Source organism: Odocoileus virginianus, chromosome 17 (assembly GCF_023699985.2).
Source record: "Odocoileus virginianus isolate 20LAN1187 ecotype Illinois chromosome 17, Ovbor_1.2, whole genome shotgun sequence".
Classification (NCBI taxonomy): domain Eukaryota; kingdom Metazoa; phylum Chordata; class Mammalia; order Artiodactyla; family Cervidae; genus Odocoileus; species Odocoileus virginianus.
In genome coordinates, this window is record NC_069690.1 from 24,668,832 (window position 1) to 24,682,917 (window position 14,086).

Sequence of the window (14,086 nt, forward strand, 5' to 3'; positions counted from 1 at the left end):
CAAATGCAGTTGTTCCTTTTGTTTGTCAGTTTTTCCCACCCCTCAGCACAATATGTTTTCCTGTAGCCTGATGAGAGTCATGTAGGGAGTTGAGGCCATAGGTCTCCCCGATGCCCCCTTGTTCTTGAGGAAATTGGCAGAAGTGGGCAGCAGGCCACGGGTTCCAAGAGTACTGATAGATTTCGTTTCACGTCCTGAAGAAAATGCTAGCAATGGCTTTTCACATTTGCTTCTGCATCTGCAAAGCACTTTGTCCCAAATCAATGTTCATCCCAGCCTGGGCTCCCTGGCTGAGGTATGGTGTGGTGATTAGGATGGTGGCTACCGGAGCATGTCACTGGGTTCAAACCCTGGGACCTAAGCAAATCACTTAACTCTGTGCCTCAGCTTTGCCTTCTGTAAATAGGGTGCAATGATGATATCTCTCAGGGCAGAGACAGGATTAATGAAGAATCCAGGGAAAGCCCTTGGAACACTGCCTGACACTTAGTACAAGTACAGAAATATTGTCTGCAATGATGATTTCCCCTGTATCCCATTTCTGTTCCCTCCCTTGTTATCAGTTGCTCAAATGTTACCTCCTCCAAGAAGCCTTTCAGGACTCTCCAATACACCCCCACTCCACTGCACGCTGACGCGCTTTACCCCCTACTCTGCTGGATTTTCCTTCATAGCACTTAAATCTGTGTCCCCCACCCCCAAGGGGTCCTTTACTTTCCTTTCACTCTGGAGTAATCCTCAGCAGTTAGAACAGCACTAGCCCATAGTGGTCACTCAATATTGGCTTGAATGAATGAATGAATACATTTCATCTTTATGTCCTCATGTGAAATCCCACTTTATACGGAAGGAAATAGGCTCAGAGACATTAAGTCAGGGCACAAACAGCTAAAAAGCGATCCAGCACAGCCTTGAAGCCGGGTCCCCTGACACCAGACCCCGGTCAACGAGTACTCAGTAACCCTTTAGCGAAGGAGCCACTGGGTGCAGGAGTGAAGGGGCCTGACTTTTTCTTTCTTGATTTGGAAGTCTCTCTCCTCCCCGAGACAAAGACTTCACATTGCTCATGGGTATAAATCGACAGTTTCAAAGGCTTAATCCTTCCACACTTACTGCAAACCCATACACACACAGAAATAAATAAGTTTCTCTTTTAGAGGGAAAAAGAAGGATTTTCATGACATCATAAAAACAACGCTTTACTTTTCATCTCACAGAGCCTGTCTGGGCTTAGTTATGCTTGGGAGCCTGAGAAAGACTCCCAGTTAACACTCACATGAAAAATTGCCGTCTCTGCAGCTGCCCGAGACTCATGGAAGAAGCAGAAATTTCCTTCTGTGTCCATCTGTGTGTGTCCAGCAGTCGTGAATCACTCGGAATGGGGCCTGTGTGGGTAGGATGGGTCCACTGCCCTCCGTCAATGGCAAAGAGATTTGGTGAAACAAAGACGATGCAGGCATGGGGGGCTGTAAATGATGCAGGGGGACAGAACACCGGTGCATTTTCACAATTTTTAAACCTATTCTTAGGACCCAAAGAGCCCCCAGTGCCCTAATGCTCGACTGGTTTCAAGTATACATCTATTCTTTCTCAGGTCCGTCTGCCGCTGTTGCTGTTTAATCGCTGAGCCGTGTTCAATTCTTTGCAACCCCATGGACTGTAGCTCACTAGACTCCTTTGTCCATGGGATTTCCCAGGCAAGAATATTGGAGCAGGTAGCCATTTCCTTCTCCAGAAGATCTTCCCAATCCAGGGATCAAATTCAGGTCTCCTGCTTGGCAGGCAAATTCTTTACCACTGAGCTCCCTGGGGAGTCCCCTCAAGTCCACCAGCACCCGCTAAATTCAGATGGGGATTCTAATTGTATGCATTCATTCACTCATTCATGGCATGCTGTTCAATAATCTTGTCTCCCTCTCTGTCTTCTGGGTTCATATAAGATGAACACCCTGGCCTTGCCCTTGGTTGGGGCTACGTGGCTAATTCTGGCCAATGAGTCTGAGCAAAACAGTGACTGTCACTTTGGAAAGTGAAAGTTGCTCAGTCATATCCGGCTCTTTGCAACCGCATGGAGTATATAGTCCATGGAATTCTCCAGGCCAGAATACTGGAGTGGGTAGTCATTCCCTTCTCCAGGGGATCTTCCCAACCCAGGGATCGAAACCAGGTCTCCCACATTGCAGGCGGATTCTTTACCAGCTGAGCCACCAGGGAAGCCCTTGTCACTTTGGAGTTAGAGCACTTAATTGCCAATGTGAGACCCTCCAGAATTCCAGCAATGTTGGAAAGAGGGGCCACAGTCAGCCTGGACTCAGGGTGAAGGGTCAGAAGCAGCATGGCTAGACACCCACGATGAACATACAGGATGAGCAAGAAGAGAACTTTGGTTGCCATAAGCCACTAAGATCTGGGTTTTGTTGTTATTACTGCAGCTCAACCTGGCCTATCCAGACTGATGCAGTGCAATCAACAGCACCTAAGCCAGAGGCCTCCTTCTTCAGTCCTGGGTCCTACAATTTGCTGGTTAAGCAACTTAGGACAAATCTCTGAACTTGAGTCTCCCCATCTGTAAGATGGGTATAACAGCAAAGCCTGCCTCTCTGAACATCTTCAGAAAAAGGAAAGAAGTTCGGGCACACCCCTGTGTTAACCCCTGGGAGAAGTGATTAACCTCCAAGCCCCAGTCCTGTGTCTGTGACATGGAGGCCATAATTACTCCTACTCCGCAGGGTTGGTATGGGGATTAAGCAAGATAAGGTGAGCACTGAGCATAAGAATGCACTTTGTGCCAGTTTGCCCCAGCTACCATAATAAACTCCACGGCCTGAGTGGATGAAACAACAGAAATACCACAGCCAAGAGCTTGAGTACCGCAACTAAAGATCCCGCATGCTGCAACAAAGATTGAAGAGCCCGTGTACCACAACCAATACCCAGCACAGCCAAAAACACACCTACAGTGGGAAGGTGGCCATCTGCAAGCCAGGAAGAGGCTATCACCAGCATCCAACCAGGCTAGCACACTGAGCTCAGATTTCCAGCCTCCGGACAGAGAGAAATCAATGTCTGTTGTTTAAGTCGCCCAGTCTGTGGTTCTTTGTTGTGGCAGCTCGAGCTCAGGCACTGTGTGCATTCCATGGAGCGCTACACTAATGATCTGTGCAACTTTCTGGAAGTTATGCTGCCATTAAAAGTTTTCAGGGAGTGGATGGTAGGGGAGTAATTTCTTCTAGGGGGAGAAAAGTCTTTCTCAACCAACCGAGGCAAAATCAGTGGCTCTCCCCTCTTCTGCCTTCTAACAGCCCTGCCCCAGCTTCCGCTCAGCCTCACCCCACTCTCGGTGGCCCAGCCCGGATCTGGGCTCGGCTGCCCTCAGGCCCCTCTGCGGAGTAACCTCCACTGCCCCAGGTTTGCAAATGCTCCCGCTCCCGGCTCAGCCCTCTCACCTGTTCTCTGTAAGTACTCACCTGTTTGACCTGCACAGGTTCTGAACAGAAGCTCCTTCTCAGCCCCAAGCCAGGAGGCAGATGGTGTGTCTCAGCCCCTCCTGACCTCCTTTTTAATTTGCCAGCCTGACACCTGCTCCTTGACCTCACTCCTTGCGGAAAAAAATGTGCATTTTCTGCTGACCCAGATTCTGTGCCTTTGATGGTGAATAAGAAGTTGGACTTTACCCCTCCAGAGATTGAAACTCTGCAAAAGGCTCACTTCGATCCTGGGAGAAAAAGAAAACAGGTCAGCTCAGGGTCTGGAGCCTGTCTTTGTGGGAAGAGCATTGACTGGGGAGTCAGGAGGGAGGAGGTTTGCCCCAGGAAGCTCAGTCAGTGAGCTCTGGAAGGGCCCTTCGGCTCATCTTGTCCAGAAGTTTCAAGGTATTTTTCTCTTTCAATATTTTAAACTTTATGAAGATATAACTTCCATACCATAAAAATTTGCCTTGCTGAAGGTGCCATTCTCTGACTATTTTCAAAGTTCTGCAGCCATCACCAAAACCTCATTTTAGACCATAGCCATCACTGCAAAGATACACAATGTGTGAATTATCAGAAACTCTCATGTCCCCCACCCCCCTTACACCCTAGACAACCATAATCTGCCTTATAATCTCTATAGATTTGTCTGTTCTGAACATTTCATGTACATGGTATCGTACAATATGTAGGGTTTTCTATGTGGTTTCTTTCACTTAGCAAATATGTTTGAGATTCATGCATGTTGTAGCATGTATCACGCTTTATTTCTTTTAAACATCATGGTGTGCTGTCATATGGATATACCACATTTCGCTTATCCTTTGATGGACATTGAGATTATTTCCATATGTTTAGATGTTATAAATGATACTGCCTTTAACAGTGCATACAAGTCATTTTGTGAATGTCTGTTTTCATTTCTCTTGAGTAGGTATGAATGAGTAATCATGGCAGCACTTGGATTTGAAGGATGGAAAGGTCAAGACCGCTGGAGAAGGGACACAGCAATACGTATGGAGGCCTTGCTTTGTGAGATAACATGGTGGGGGCGGGGCATAGTGAACTCTGAAGTCAGACCCAAGTCCAAATCCTTCCGCTGCCGCTTACTGGTTCTTTGATTTTGGCCAAGTTGCTAACTTCATCAGCCTCAGTTTCCTCATTCACAAATATTGATAGTGATGCTTACCTCACTGGCTAATGTCAAGATCAAAAGAGACAGCTTTCCATTGCACCCACAGCCCCAAAGGTCCATGAGCATCAGCTGGTGTTTCTTGAGCAGCAGTGGCATGGCGCATGGCCCACTGGGACAGGGCATGGCATGTATGCCCCTCCTTGAGCCAAAGCCTTGATGGACAGACATCACAGGTTTCTCTGCTATCTCTCATGGTGTTGAACCAGAGCTTCTGTGTCTTCCTTCCCACTTTGGCCAATTTGGCAGCAGAGTCCATATGGATATAATGTGCCCAGCTGGCATCAGGCCCCTAGGTCCCATAGGAGGCTTGAGAGTCTCAAAGACCTCTTCCTCTTAGAATAAGGTTACTTAAAGGGGAAAATTCTATATACCCCATTATACTAACCTCCAAGAATAGGTCAGGTCTGCCTGTGGTTGAACGTGGTGGTTAGAAGCAGTGACCTTGAACCAATTGCAGAACTCTCCAAGGCTTCATTTTCTCATCTGTAGGAGTGACAGAGGGCTACTATGAGAATTAAATACACTGACTTATTTAAAAGCACTTAGCACAGAGGTTGGCCCATAAAGTGAAGTCGCTCAGTCATGTCCAACTCTTTGCGACCCCATGGACTGGTAGCCTACCAGTCTCCTCCGTCCATGGGATTCTCCAGACAAGTATACTGGAGTGGATTGCCATTTCCTTCTCCAGGGGATCTTCCCGACCCAGGGATCGAACCCCAGTCTCCCACATTGCAGGCAGATGATTTAACCTCTGAGCCACCAGGGAAGCCCCAGTTGGCCCAATAAAGAGCTTAATAAATGCTAAGTAAAGATTACATTTTCCCAGCTGTACTGAAGCCTCCGTGAAAGCAAGGTCTGAAGCAGCTTTGCAGACCCTGGCATCCTAGGACTCAGCAGAGCATGGCACATAGAGGCACTCAAATAAATACTTGGGAATGAAGGTGTTCTCACAGACCTTGGCCTTTGCCCACTTATAGAACGGATCACCATGAACTGAGGTTGAGCTTGAGCTCTCAGCCCCAAGAAAGCCAAGACTGTCGATGATGCTCCAAACACATCTGAGGGACACAGCTCAAGGCTGGAGTCACCCCCAACCATAGGGGTTGACTGAATGAACAGGCTTGGGGATCAGTTATGGGGGTTCTGGCAAGTGACCTTAAGCAAGTTACTTATTCTCCTTGCACCATGGTCCCTCATCAGGCTATTTTGTGGATTAAATGAGCCAGGAGACATGAAGCCCTTAACCCAATTCCTGGCTCAAAGTAATTGCTTAGCTGATATCTAGTCATTATTATTAGGATCATTAAGAATTACCAAGAACAGGAGATCATGGTAAACTACATTTGATATTGTGTAATAAACCATAATGAAAAAGAATATATATGTGTGTGTGTATCTGAATCACTTTGCTATACAGCAGGAATTAATACAATATTATAAATCAGCTATACTTCAATAAAATTTTTTTTTAAAAAGAATGGTGCTTAGAACAGGTTGCCATCCCATTAAGCTATGAGGAACATCAACCTCTGTCTCTACGGTTTTGGGAGCAGGAGACAGCCTCCCTGCCCTTTATGCAAAAAGACAAAAGCACATTCGATCTAGACTGGAGCAAAGAGCTCTGTCTGAGACGACAGGGAAGGTGAAAGTGACTTCATTTTCATTCATCTTCCCTGGGTTCTTTTGTCTGACACTAGCAACAGAGCTTTAAGCATTTGATATTGGCTTGTCCTGATTCATTACCCTGGCCTCTTCCCACGCACCCACCTCTGCCAGCTGAGTGGCAAATCTTCGATCCAGATGTACCAGATCAGAACTTAAGGGCTCAGAGGCGACCAGAATGCTCCTGGGCTGCCTCTCAGCCACTGATATGGCTGGCTGAGCTGTTTCTCTCCCTAATTTGCTCATTTTCCCCCCAAACCCCAAGAAACACTATCAGCCCTCCACTGTCCTAGGGAAATGTCCACCAGGTAATGGCTTTTAAAACACCAAATTTCATCAAGTACAAGGGCCACTGTGAGTCCCATCTTCGGCAAGAAATTTTCCCCTGTTTGGTTTGGACGTCCAGTGGAGCATCAGACAGCAGTTTAATCATTATTACCGGTGCTGCACTGAGACTCTCTGGAGAAGCACTAAACTGGAATGAAAAGGAACTGACATAATTAGTCTGACACAGTTCAATAGGGAACTATTACACCAAAGGTAATGAGCTCCAATGATATGTTAATGTTATCGTAAGAAATTATGCTGGTGCAACAAAGTGGTTTGGAGTTGGGGGGGGGGGTGGGAAACAAGCTTGAAATTTTCCCAGGCAATAGGCTGATGGACAAAAGATGGAGAAGACTCCTAAAGTCCTCTCTTCATTGTCCCTACCTTGCCTGTGGTCACTGGGGCTGAGGATGTGTTATCAGCACTGCAGGACACTGCAGGGGCCACGTAGACAGTGCTGTTGCTGTCGATATGCACAAGTGGCTGGATATTTGTTCAACTAGGAAAATAAAAAGCTCAAGAAAATTACTCTGAGCACTAAAAATCGATGGTGGGATAATGTAATAACAGTCCCTTACTGTTGTTCAATGCAGCACGGTTTACAACGTATTTTCATGGCCCTTATGAGAAACCAAGGGTACAATCAAAAGGTAAGGACTCTGCCACTTACTAAATCACTGCCTTTGTCAAGAGACAACATCTGTAGGCCTCAGTTTCCTCACCTCCAAAGTGGGAATAAGGTTGCCTACCTTCAAAGATGAAATCTTGTTCATGAAACTCCATGACACAGCTGGCACACCATAAAATGCAGTTAACTCTGTGCCAGTGAGTTGTCGTGTGTATTTCGGCAAGGTTTACAAAGTCCAACTCTGAGGGTTATGAAACATTCATGAGAAATTATTAACATTCAGCCTCGAAGAGGAAATGTGGGTTGTGTTGTCCCAAACCATCAAATGTCAACATTTCTAAAACCTAAAAGAATGAATTAGCCCCCATCTTTCATGTTAACTGGAGTCCTGGCTTAAGTTGGTGTGACACTTGCTAGAACGGCTTTTATCAAAAAGACAAAGAAATCAAGGTTGGCCAGGATGGGGAGAAAAGGAAACCCTTGTGTCCTGTTGGTGGGAATATAAATTAGTACAGTCTTTATGGAAAACAGTATGAAGGTTCCTCTAAAAATTAAACTAGAACTTCCATATGATCCAGCAATTCCACTTCTGGGTATATATCCAAAGGAAGTCAAACCACTATCTCAGAAAGATAGCTGTACTCCCACGTTCACTGCATAATAGTGTTATGCATAATAGCCAAGACTCAGAAACAACCTAAGTGTCCATTGACAAATGAACAAAGAAAATGTGGTGTACGTATACAATAGAATATTTGTCTGGCCTTAAAAAAGAAGGAAATCTTGACATTTGTGACAACGTGGCTAAATCTACCACGCTAAGTGAAAAAGCCAGACACAGCAAGACAAATACTGCCTGATTTCACTTATATATGAAATGTAAAAATGTTCAACTCTTAGAAGCAGGGAGTAGAATGGTGGTTTCAAGAGCTAAGGGACCAGGAAAATAGGGAAGATGTAGGTTAAGGGGTACAAAGTTTCAGGTATGCAGGATGGGTAAGTTATGGAGATCTAATGTATAGTAGTTCACAACACTGTACTGTATCCTTGACATTTGCTAGGAGAGTAAATCTTGATCATTTTTACCCTCCCCCAAAAACAGTAACTATGTGAGGTGATGGATATGTTAATTTGCTAGTGGTAAACATTTCACAATACATATGTGTATCAAAACATCACATTGTAGGAACTTCCCTGGTGGCCCAGGGGTTAGGACTCCATACTTCCAACAGAGGGGGTGCAGTGTCCACCCCTGGTAGGGGAACTAAGATCTCACATGCCATACAGCACAGCAAAAAAATGAAAAAATGTTTAAAATCATGCTGTACACCATAAACATAGACAATTTTTATTTGTTGTGTATTCCAAAATAAAGTAATTCCAAATTAACAAAGTTGATATAACGGCTGAAGTTTTGGCTTTGCCTCATATAATCCAATTTTTTTTTAATCTGAGTTCTCTAAACACAAGGATGAAAATAAAAGAAACCTAAAACCTGATTTACTTTCAAAATTAAAATAATAATAATAACTGTTATGTATATGTACATAGCCTAGGTTTACCTGTGGATTTCACATCCATTGCCTCCTCCTACCAAAACAATCACAGTGGTAGTGGAGAAGACATCTTCCTCAATCCCATTTTACAGATGAGAAGACCAGGACTTCATAGGTAAGGTACTCCACAAGGTCACACAGCAGAAGAAGGTGGGGCAGAAAGTGAACTTGAGCTTTGATACCAAGCTCCAGATCAAGAAGGCTCTCAGCTCTGGTGCCTCTCCTCAAACTTCAGCATCTTGGTGCAGGCATGCTTGGGTAACTACCACATAGCAAAGCTCCTTCTCCCCATCCTAGAAGAGGTATCCCTTGTCATCTAGGGGAGTGGGAGAATTGGCCACATGGGCATGCCTGGTCCATGATCTGGGGGATACCACCCAACTCCTACTGATACTTCCCATCCATCCTCAGACCAAACCCACACCAAATGCAGGTGGGCACAGCTGCAGCTGAAGACATAGCGTGAGCAGATGCTAGGTGGACAACGGCGGCAGGTGTTGACAGATTCAAGCTATGTCCTTCTGAGCAGCAGCAGGAATATCTTAGAAGCACTGGTTGTTGGGTCCTGTCCCAGACTTACTGAGTCAGAACCTCGGGGCATGGGGCCAGGCCTCCACAGTTTTATAAGCCCCCCCAGTGATTCTGATGCCTGCTGATGTGTGAGGACTGCTGGTCTATGCGCTTCTCCTGTGCACCACAGGGAGGGGAAGTGGGGCACACAGTAGGGCCATTCTTGCCCATATCTCCCCCCACACTGCATTCCCCTGGCCCCTGGATGCAGGAACTGACACCTCGGACCCAAAGAGAGAAGCTTACTTTCTTCCCTCTTTCCAGGCTCAGCATGCGGATGAGTCTGGACAACAGCTCGGTGTCAGGGAGGGAGACTGATCCAGGAGTCAGGACACCTGGTCTTAAGTCTCTACTTTGCCACCCAACTTCCTGGGGGTCCCTACAGTTGCCTTCTTCTCTCTGGGCCTCAGTCTCCCCACCTGTAAGATGAGGGTGCTGAACTGTACACACAGATCAAGATCCCTTCCAGCTCTGACTCTCGGGAGATACTAAGGAGCTTGGACGACAGTGTGCGTGGGTATGTGGCCTCTATCCATCCCTCCTTCCCTTCACTCGGGCTCGGGGTGGGGAGGGGTGCCCACTCCGCCCCACTGCTCCAGAGTGCCCAGGACCCACTTGTCCCCTGCAGATTCCCCAGCCTGGTCCAGGTTGAGCTCCTGATAGAATTTCAGATGCTTAGTCATACTTTTTTGAGTAAATATCTTGGTAAAAAGACATGACATTTCCGGGGCCAGTCTTCAGCATTAATAAAAGATTCCAAGAACAGGGTGACCTTTTCACAAAGGATTTGTAAATGCCAAAAACTACATAAAACCTCTCTTTCTGAAGCAGGCAGGATTGTCACAGCTCAGCATTTAATTCCTCACATGTGAGGCTGGCTCTCTTTTTCTCCCAGTCCCATGTGCTGGCTGGTGAGAAGTTGCATGGGCTGTCAGGGGGAAAGCGGAGGGAGGGGGGAGGGAGGGAAGGAAAGGGAGATGAAGATGAAGGAGGAGGCAGGGAAGAAAAGCACAGGGCAGGGTAGGGCCCATGCTGGACCACGCATCAGGTTTTATGGGATCTCTTGGCCAGTTAGGAGACGCGATGGGGACACAGCATCTGAACTACCATCTTTTTTCTTCTTTTTGACTGCACTTCACAACATGTATGACCTTAGTGCCCCGACCAGGAATCGAACCCACACCCCCTCCATTGGAAGGAGGAGTCAACTACTGGATCACCAGGGAAGTCTTGATCTGCCATCTTTTACCCACCACTAAAGAACTGTCATATGTCACATCTATTCAGACCTGAAAGTGGGATCTTTGAATTGAAAGGAAAGAGTGGCTCCTGCCAGCAACCAGCCAGCACCATGAGAAATCAAAACTGTGTCTGTGTGACTGGCCAGTCCCACAGGCGTCCTAGGCTGGCTCCATCTGATGTAGATAAAAGCCAAATTCCCCTGCATTGCTGGCCTTCCTTCACCCATATCTCACAGACCCACAGAAAGCAAGCAGGCACCACCGCCTATGGAGCTTTGGGGTCAGACTCACCAGTTCCAGGCTGGACTCTTTCCAAGATTCAGTTTCTTCATCTCTGAAATGGGCTTCCCTCTTAAAGATTGACTGATGACCCCATAGTGTCACCAGGCACAAAAAGATGGGACCGCTAGAAGGAGCCATTCCCATCATGGTGCCTCACCTGCTCTTCCATCTTTCTCATTTGTACAAGCAGCTATGGGGGCTTCCCAAGTGGCTCAGTGGTAAAAAGCCCACCTGCCAATGCAGGAGACATAAGAGACTTGGGTTCGATCCCTGGGTCAGGAAGATCCCCTTAAGGAGGGCATGGTTACGCTTTCCAGTATCCTTTCCTGGGAAATCCCATGGATAGAGGAGCCTGGTGGGCTACCGTCCATGGGATCACAAAGAGTCGGGCAAGACTGAAGCGACTCAGTATGCACATACCGCAGCTGTGGGGCAGGCAGGGGACTCCAATCACTTTCAGAAGTGGATTTCGCTCCTCAAGCCAGAGAACTGTATCAAATCCTTCCCACTCCACAAGTGGGACACCTGCCAGGGACCAACGGGGAGGGGAGACACCCCAGAGGGGACACCTCAGCTAGGAGTTGTCCTCCAGATCATCTGTGATGACCTGGCCCTAGACAATTGCTCCCCGTGGGGGACTGCCTCCTTGGGGATGGATGCTTGATGCGCAACCGTTGGCTGCCCCTTTGCCGGGTTCGTGCTGTAATGATGCTTGACAGATCCTAATTTTCTTTTAAAAAGACATGCATTATAGCAGAGGAAATAATAATACACATCAGTGACATGAGGCAATTGTCCAGTTAGCAAGGATAGAATGGGTTTCACTGCCCTGCTCAAGCGCCTGACTCATGACGGATTTTAGAAAGTCTGGAATCTCAGAGGTCTTTTCGATTCAAAGATCCCACTTTCAGGGCTTCTGTGGACAAACCAGGGCAGTGCTGAGCAGCCAGCAATCCCCCATGGAGAAGCTGGGCCCCTGCCCCTCACAAGCCTCAAAGGAACGAGAGAGAATCCTTACAACAGCCCTGAGGATTAGGTACCATGAAACAAAAGCCCAGAGAGGGTAAGAAATTTGCCCCAGGTCAAATTTTTAACCGTGGGGCTGGTGCTACTGAGCCATGAGACTGGAGGTGGAAACAGAGACCAAATCATGCCCGGCATCCCAGTTTTCTCCAGAAATTAAGGTGATCCACTGAAGAATTCTGAACAGAGTTACCATGGTCAGGTTCTCTTTACACCTGTAATTCTCTGGTTGCTGCTAGAAAACGGGTTGAAAGAGCAAAACCTTTAGGCAGAGAGCCCAGGTAGGGGCCCAGGTAATCATCCCGGTGAGAGAAGGTGATAGTTTGGCCTGGAGGAGTGGTACTAGAATGAGAGAAATGAACAAACTCAAGAGATATCAGGAAGGTGGAATAGACAGACCTCAGTGATGCGAGAGGATACGGCTGGGGCTGGAGATGGGTCCCGGCCAGTATCAGAGCCGTTATAGCCAGAGCAAAGGGGCGACTTTTCTTCAGTCGCTCAGTCATGTCTGACTCTTTGCGACCCCATGGACTATAGCACAGCAAGCTTCCCTGTCCTTCACTATCTCCCAGAGTTTGCTCAGACTCATGTCCGTTTAATCAGTGATGCCATCCATCAGGGTCTTTTCCAGTAAGTCGGCTCTTCGCATCAGGTGGCCAAAGAAATGGAGCTTCAACTTCAGCACCAGTGCTTCCAATGAAAATTCAGGGATGTTTTCCTTTAGGGATGGATTTTAGCCCCAATCAAGATGCATAGATCCAGAGAGCAGACCTAAAATCATGTCCATTTGAGAGAGCCTGAGCAGAGTGAGTCAGGAAGTAATCCAAACCAGGTCACTCTGGGGGCCCAGAATGTGCTGACCCCTGGAAAAGTAAGGAAACCAAGGAAGTGAGTCTCACGGTGGCAGGGGATGAGGGTGGGGTCTGGACCAAGGTGAGGGCAGGTGGCAGACTCTCAGCCCACCGCCTGGGGTCCTGCACCCTTTGGTGTGGGGGTTAGGTCCAGGGCAGGGGCGACAGCAGGGCAACTGACATTTCAGCCCTTGCTGACAGGGTCACAGTGCAGAGCCTGCTGGAAGGTTTAACACCCAGTCACAGAAGTCTCAGGCCCACAGCCTCTCCTGCAGGCGGCCCAAGGGCCTCCGTCTGACTGTAAGTTCTGTGCAGCCGTCAGCCGCATGGCTGCCAAGAAAGCAATTGCCTCTTCTGACTATATTAATAGGAGTTTAGTGTCCGGATCAATGTGGCTAAGAGTCCCACTGCAGTCGGCACTTGTCAGACTATATCTGGAGCCCAGGAGCTGTGAGGAGCTGACTCAGACACTTCCCTCAAGCTGGGTCTGAAAAGCCTATGCTGCCCATTTGGGGCGACAGTGGCCCCACGTCCATGGCTCTAGGCCCCACCTCCCCTGGGAATGTCCCACCTCCAGCCAGAATTGGCCCAGAGACTATGCAGTGGCAAGAGTGCAGGTCCAGTGCTGCCAGATCATCTCAGATGTTCAGAGAACTCAAAACGTGAGCTTTGCAAGTGATGTATGTGCTGCTCTGTTTAAAATGGAAAGCCAAGAAGGACATATTGTAGAGCAAAGGGGACTCTGCTCAGGGTCCTGTGGCAGCCGGGATGGGTGGGGGGCAGGGGGGAAAATGGATACATGTATTTGCATGGCTGACTCCCTCCGGTTGTTCACTTGAAGCTATCACAACATTGTTAATCAGCTAAACTCCGATATAAAATTAAAAGTTTTTTTAATCAGATTTAAGCTTTTAAGAAGATTTACATGTGAAATCTAATGATTTTTAAATGTTGGTCCAAATGTTCTTATAAACTCAGTAGAAGTCAAAGGTGTCTGTGGTCTGGATCAACCCTGCAGCCCCACTCTGTGACTGTTGTCTAACCAAGACCTCTGTGATGGTTGATGTCACATGGTCCTTTGACTGGCCACAGGCACCCAGATTAAATGTTATTTCTGAGTGTGTCTCACAGCCTCCTTCCTCTGTCTTCAAAGCACATCACTCGGCCACGTGCTCCCTCGTTGCATCTTCTTTCTGAGTCTCACCCTCCTGCCTCCCTCTTACAGTGACTCATGTGATTACTTCGGGCCCATCCAGATAATCCAGGGTAATCTCATTTCAA

At 47.5% G+C, this 14,086-nt stretch overlaps 1 long non-coding RNA gene across 13 annotated transcripts in view; it reads right to left on the reverse strand.

The window, feature by feature from the left end:
• LOC110150148 (uncharacterized) overlaps positions 1-7,490 on the reverse strand; it is a 53,313-nt gene extending 45,823 nt beyond the window's left edge. For 11 of the 13 annotated variants that reach the window (XR_011492197.1, XR_011492195.1, XR_011492196.1 and 8 more), the window contains exons 1-5: positions 7,404-7,490; positions 5,051-5,148; positions 3,924-4,016; positions 3,468-3,715; positions 1,277-1,466 (exon numbers count right to left, since the gene is read on the reverse strand). This is a non-coding gene — a long non-coding RNA (uncharacterized lncRNA). The remainder of the gene's footprint in view (positions 1-1,276; positions 1,467-3,467; positions 3,716-3,923; positions 4,017-5,050; positions 5,149-7,403) is intronic. The other 2 variants (XR_011492201.1, XR_011492193.1) reach the window with 2 other exon arrangements.
• Between the last annotated feature and the right edge of the window lie 6,596 nt (positions 7,491-14,086).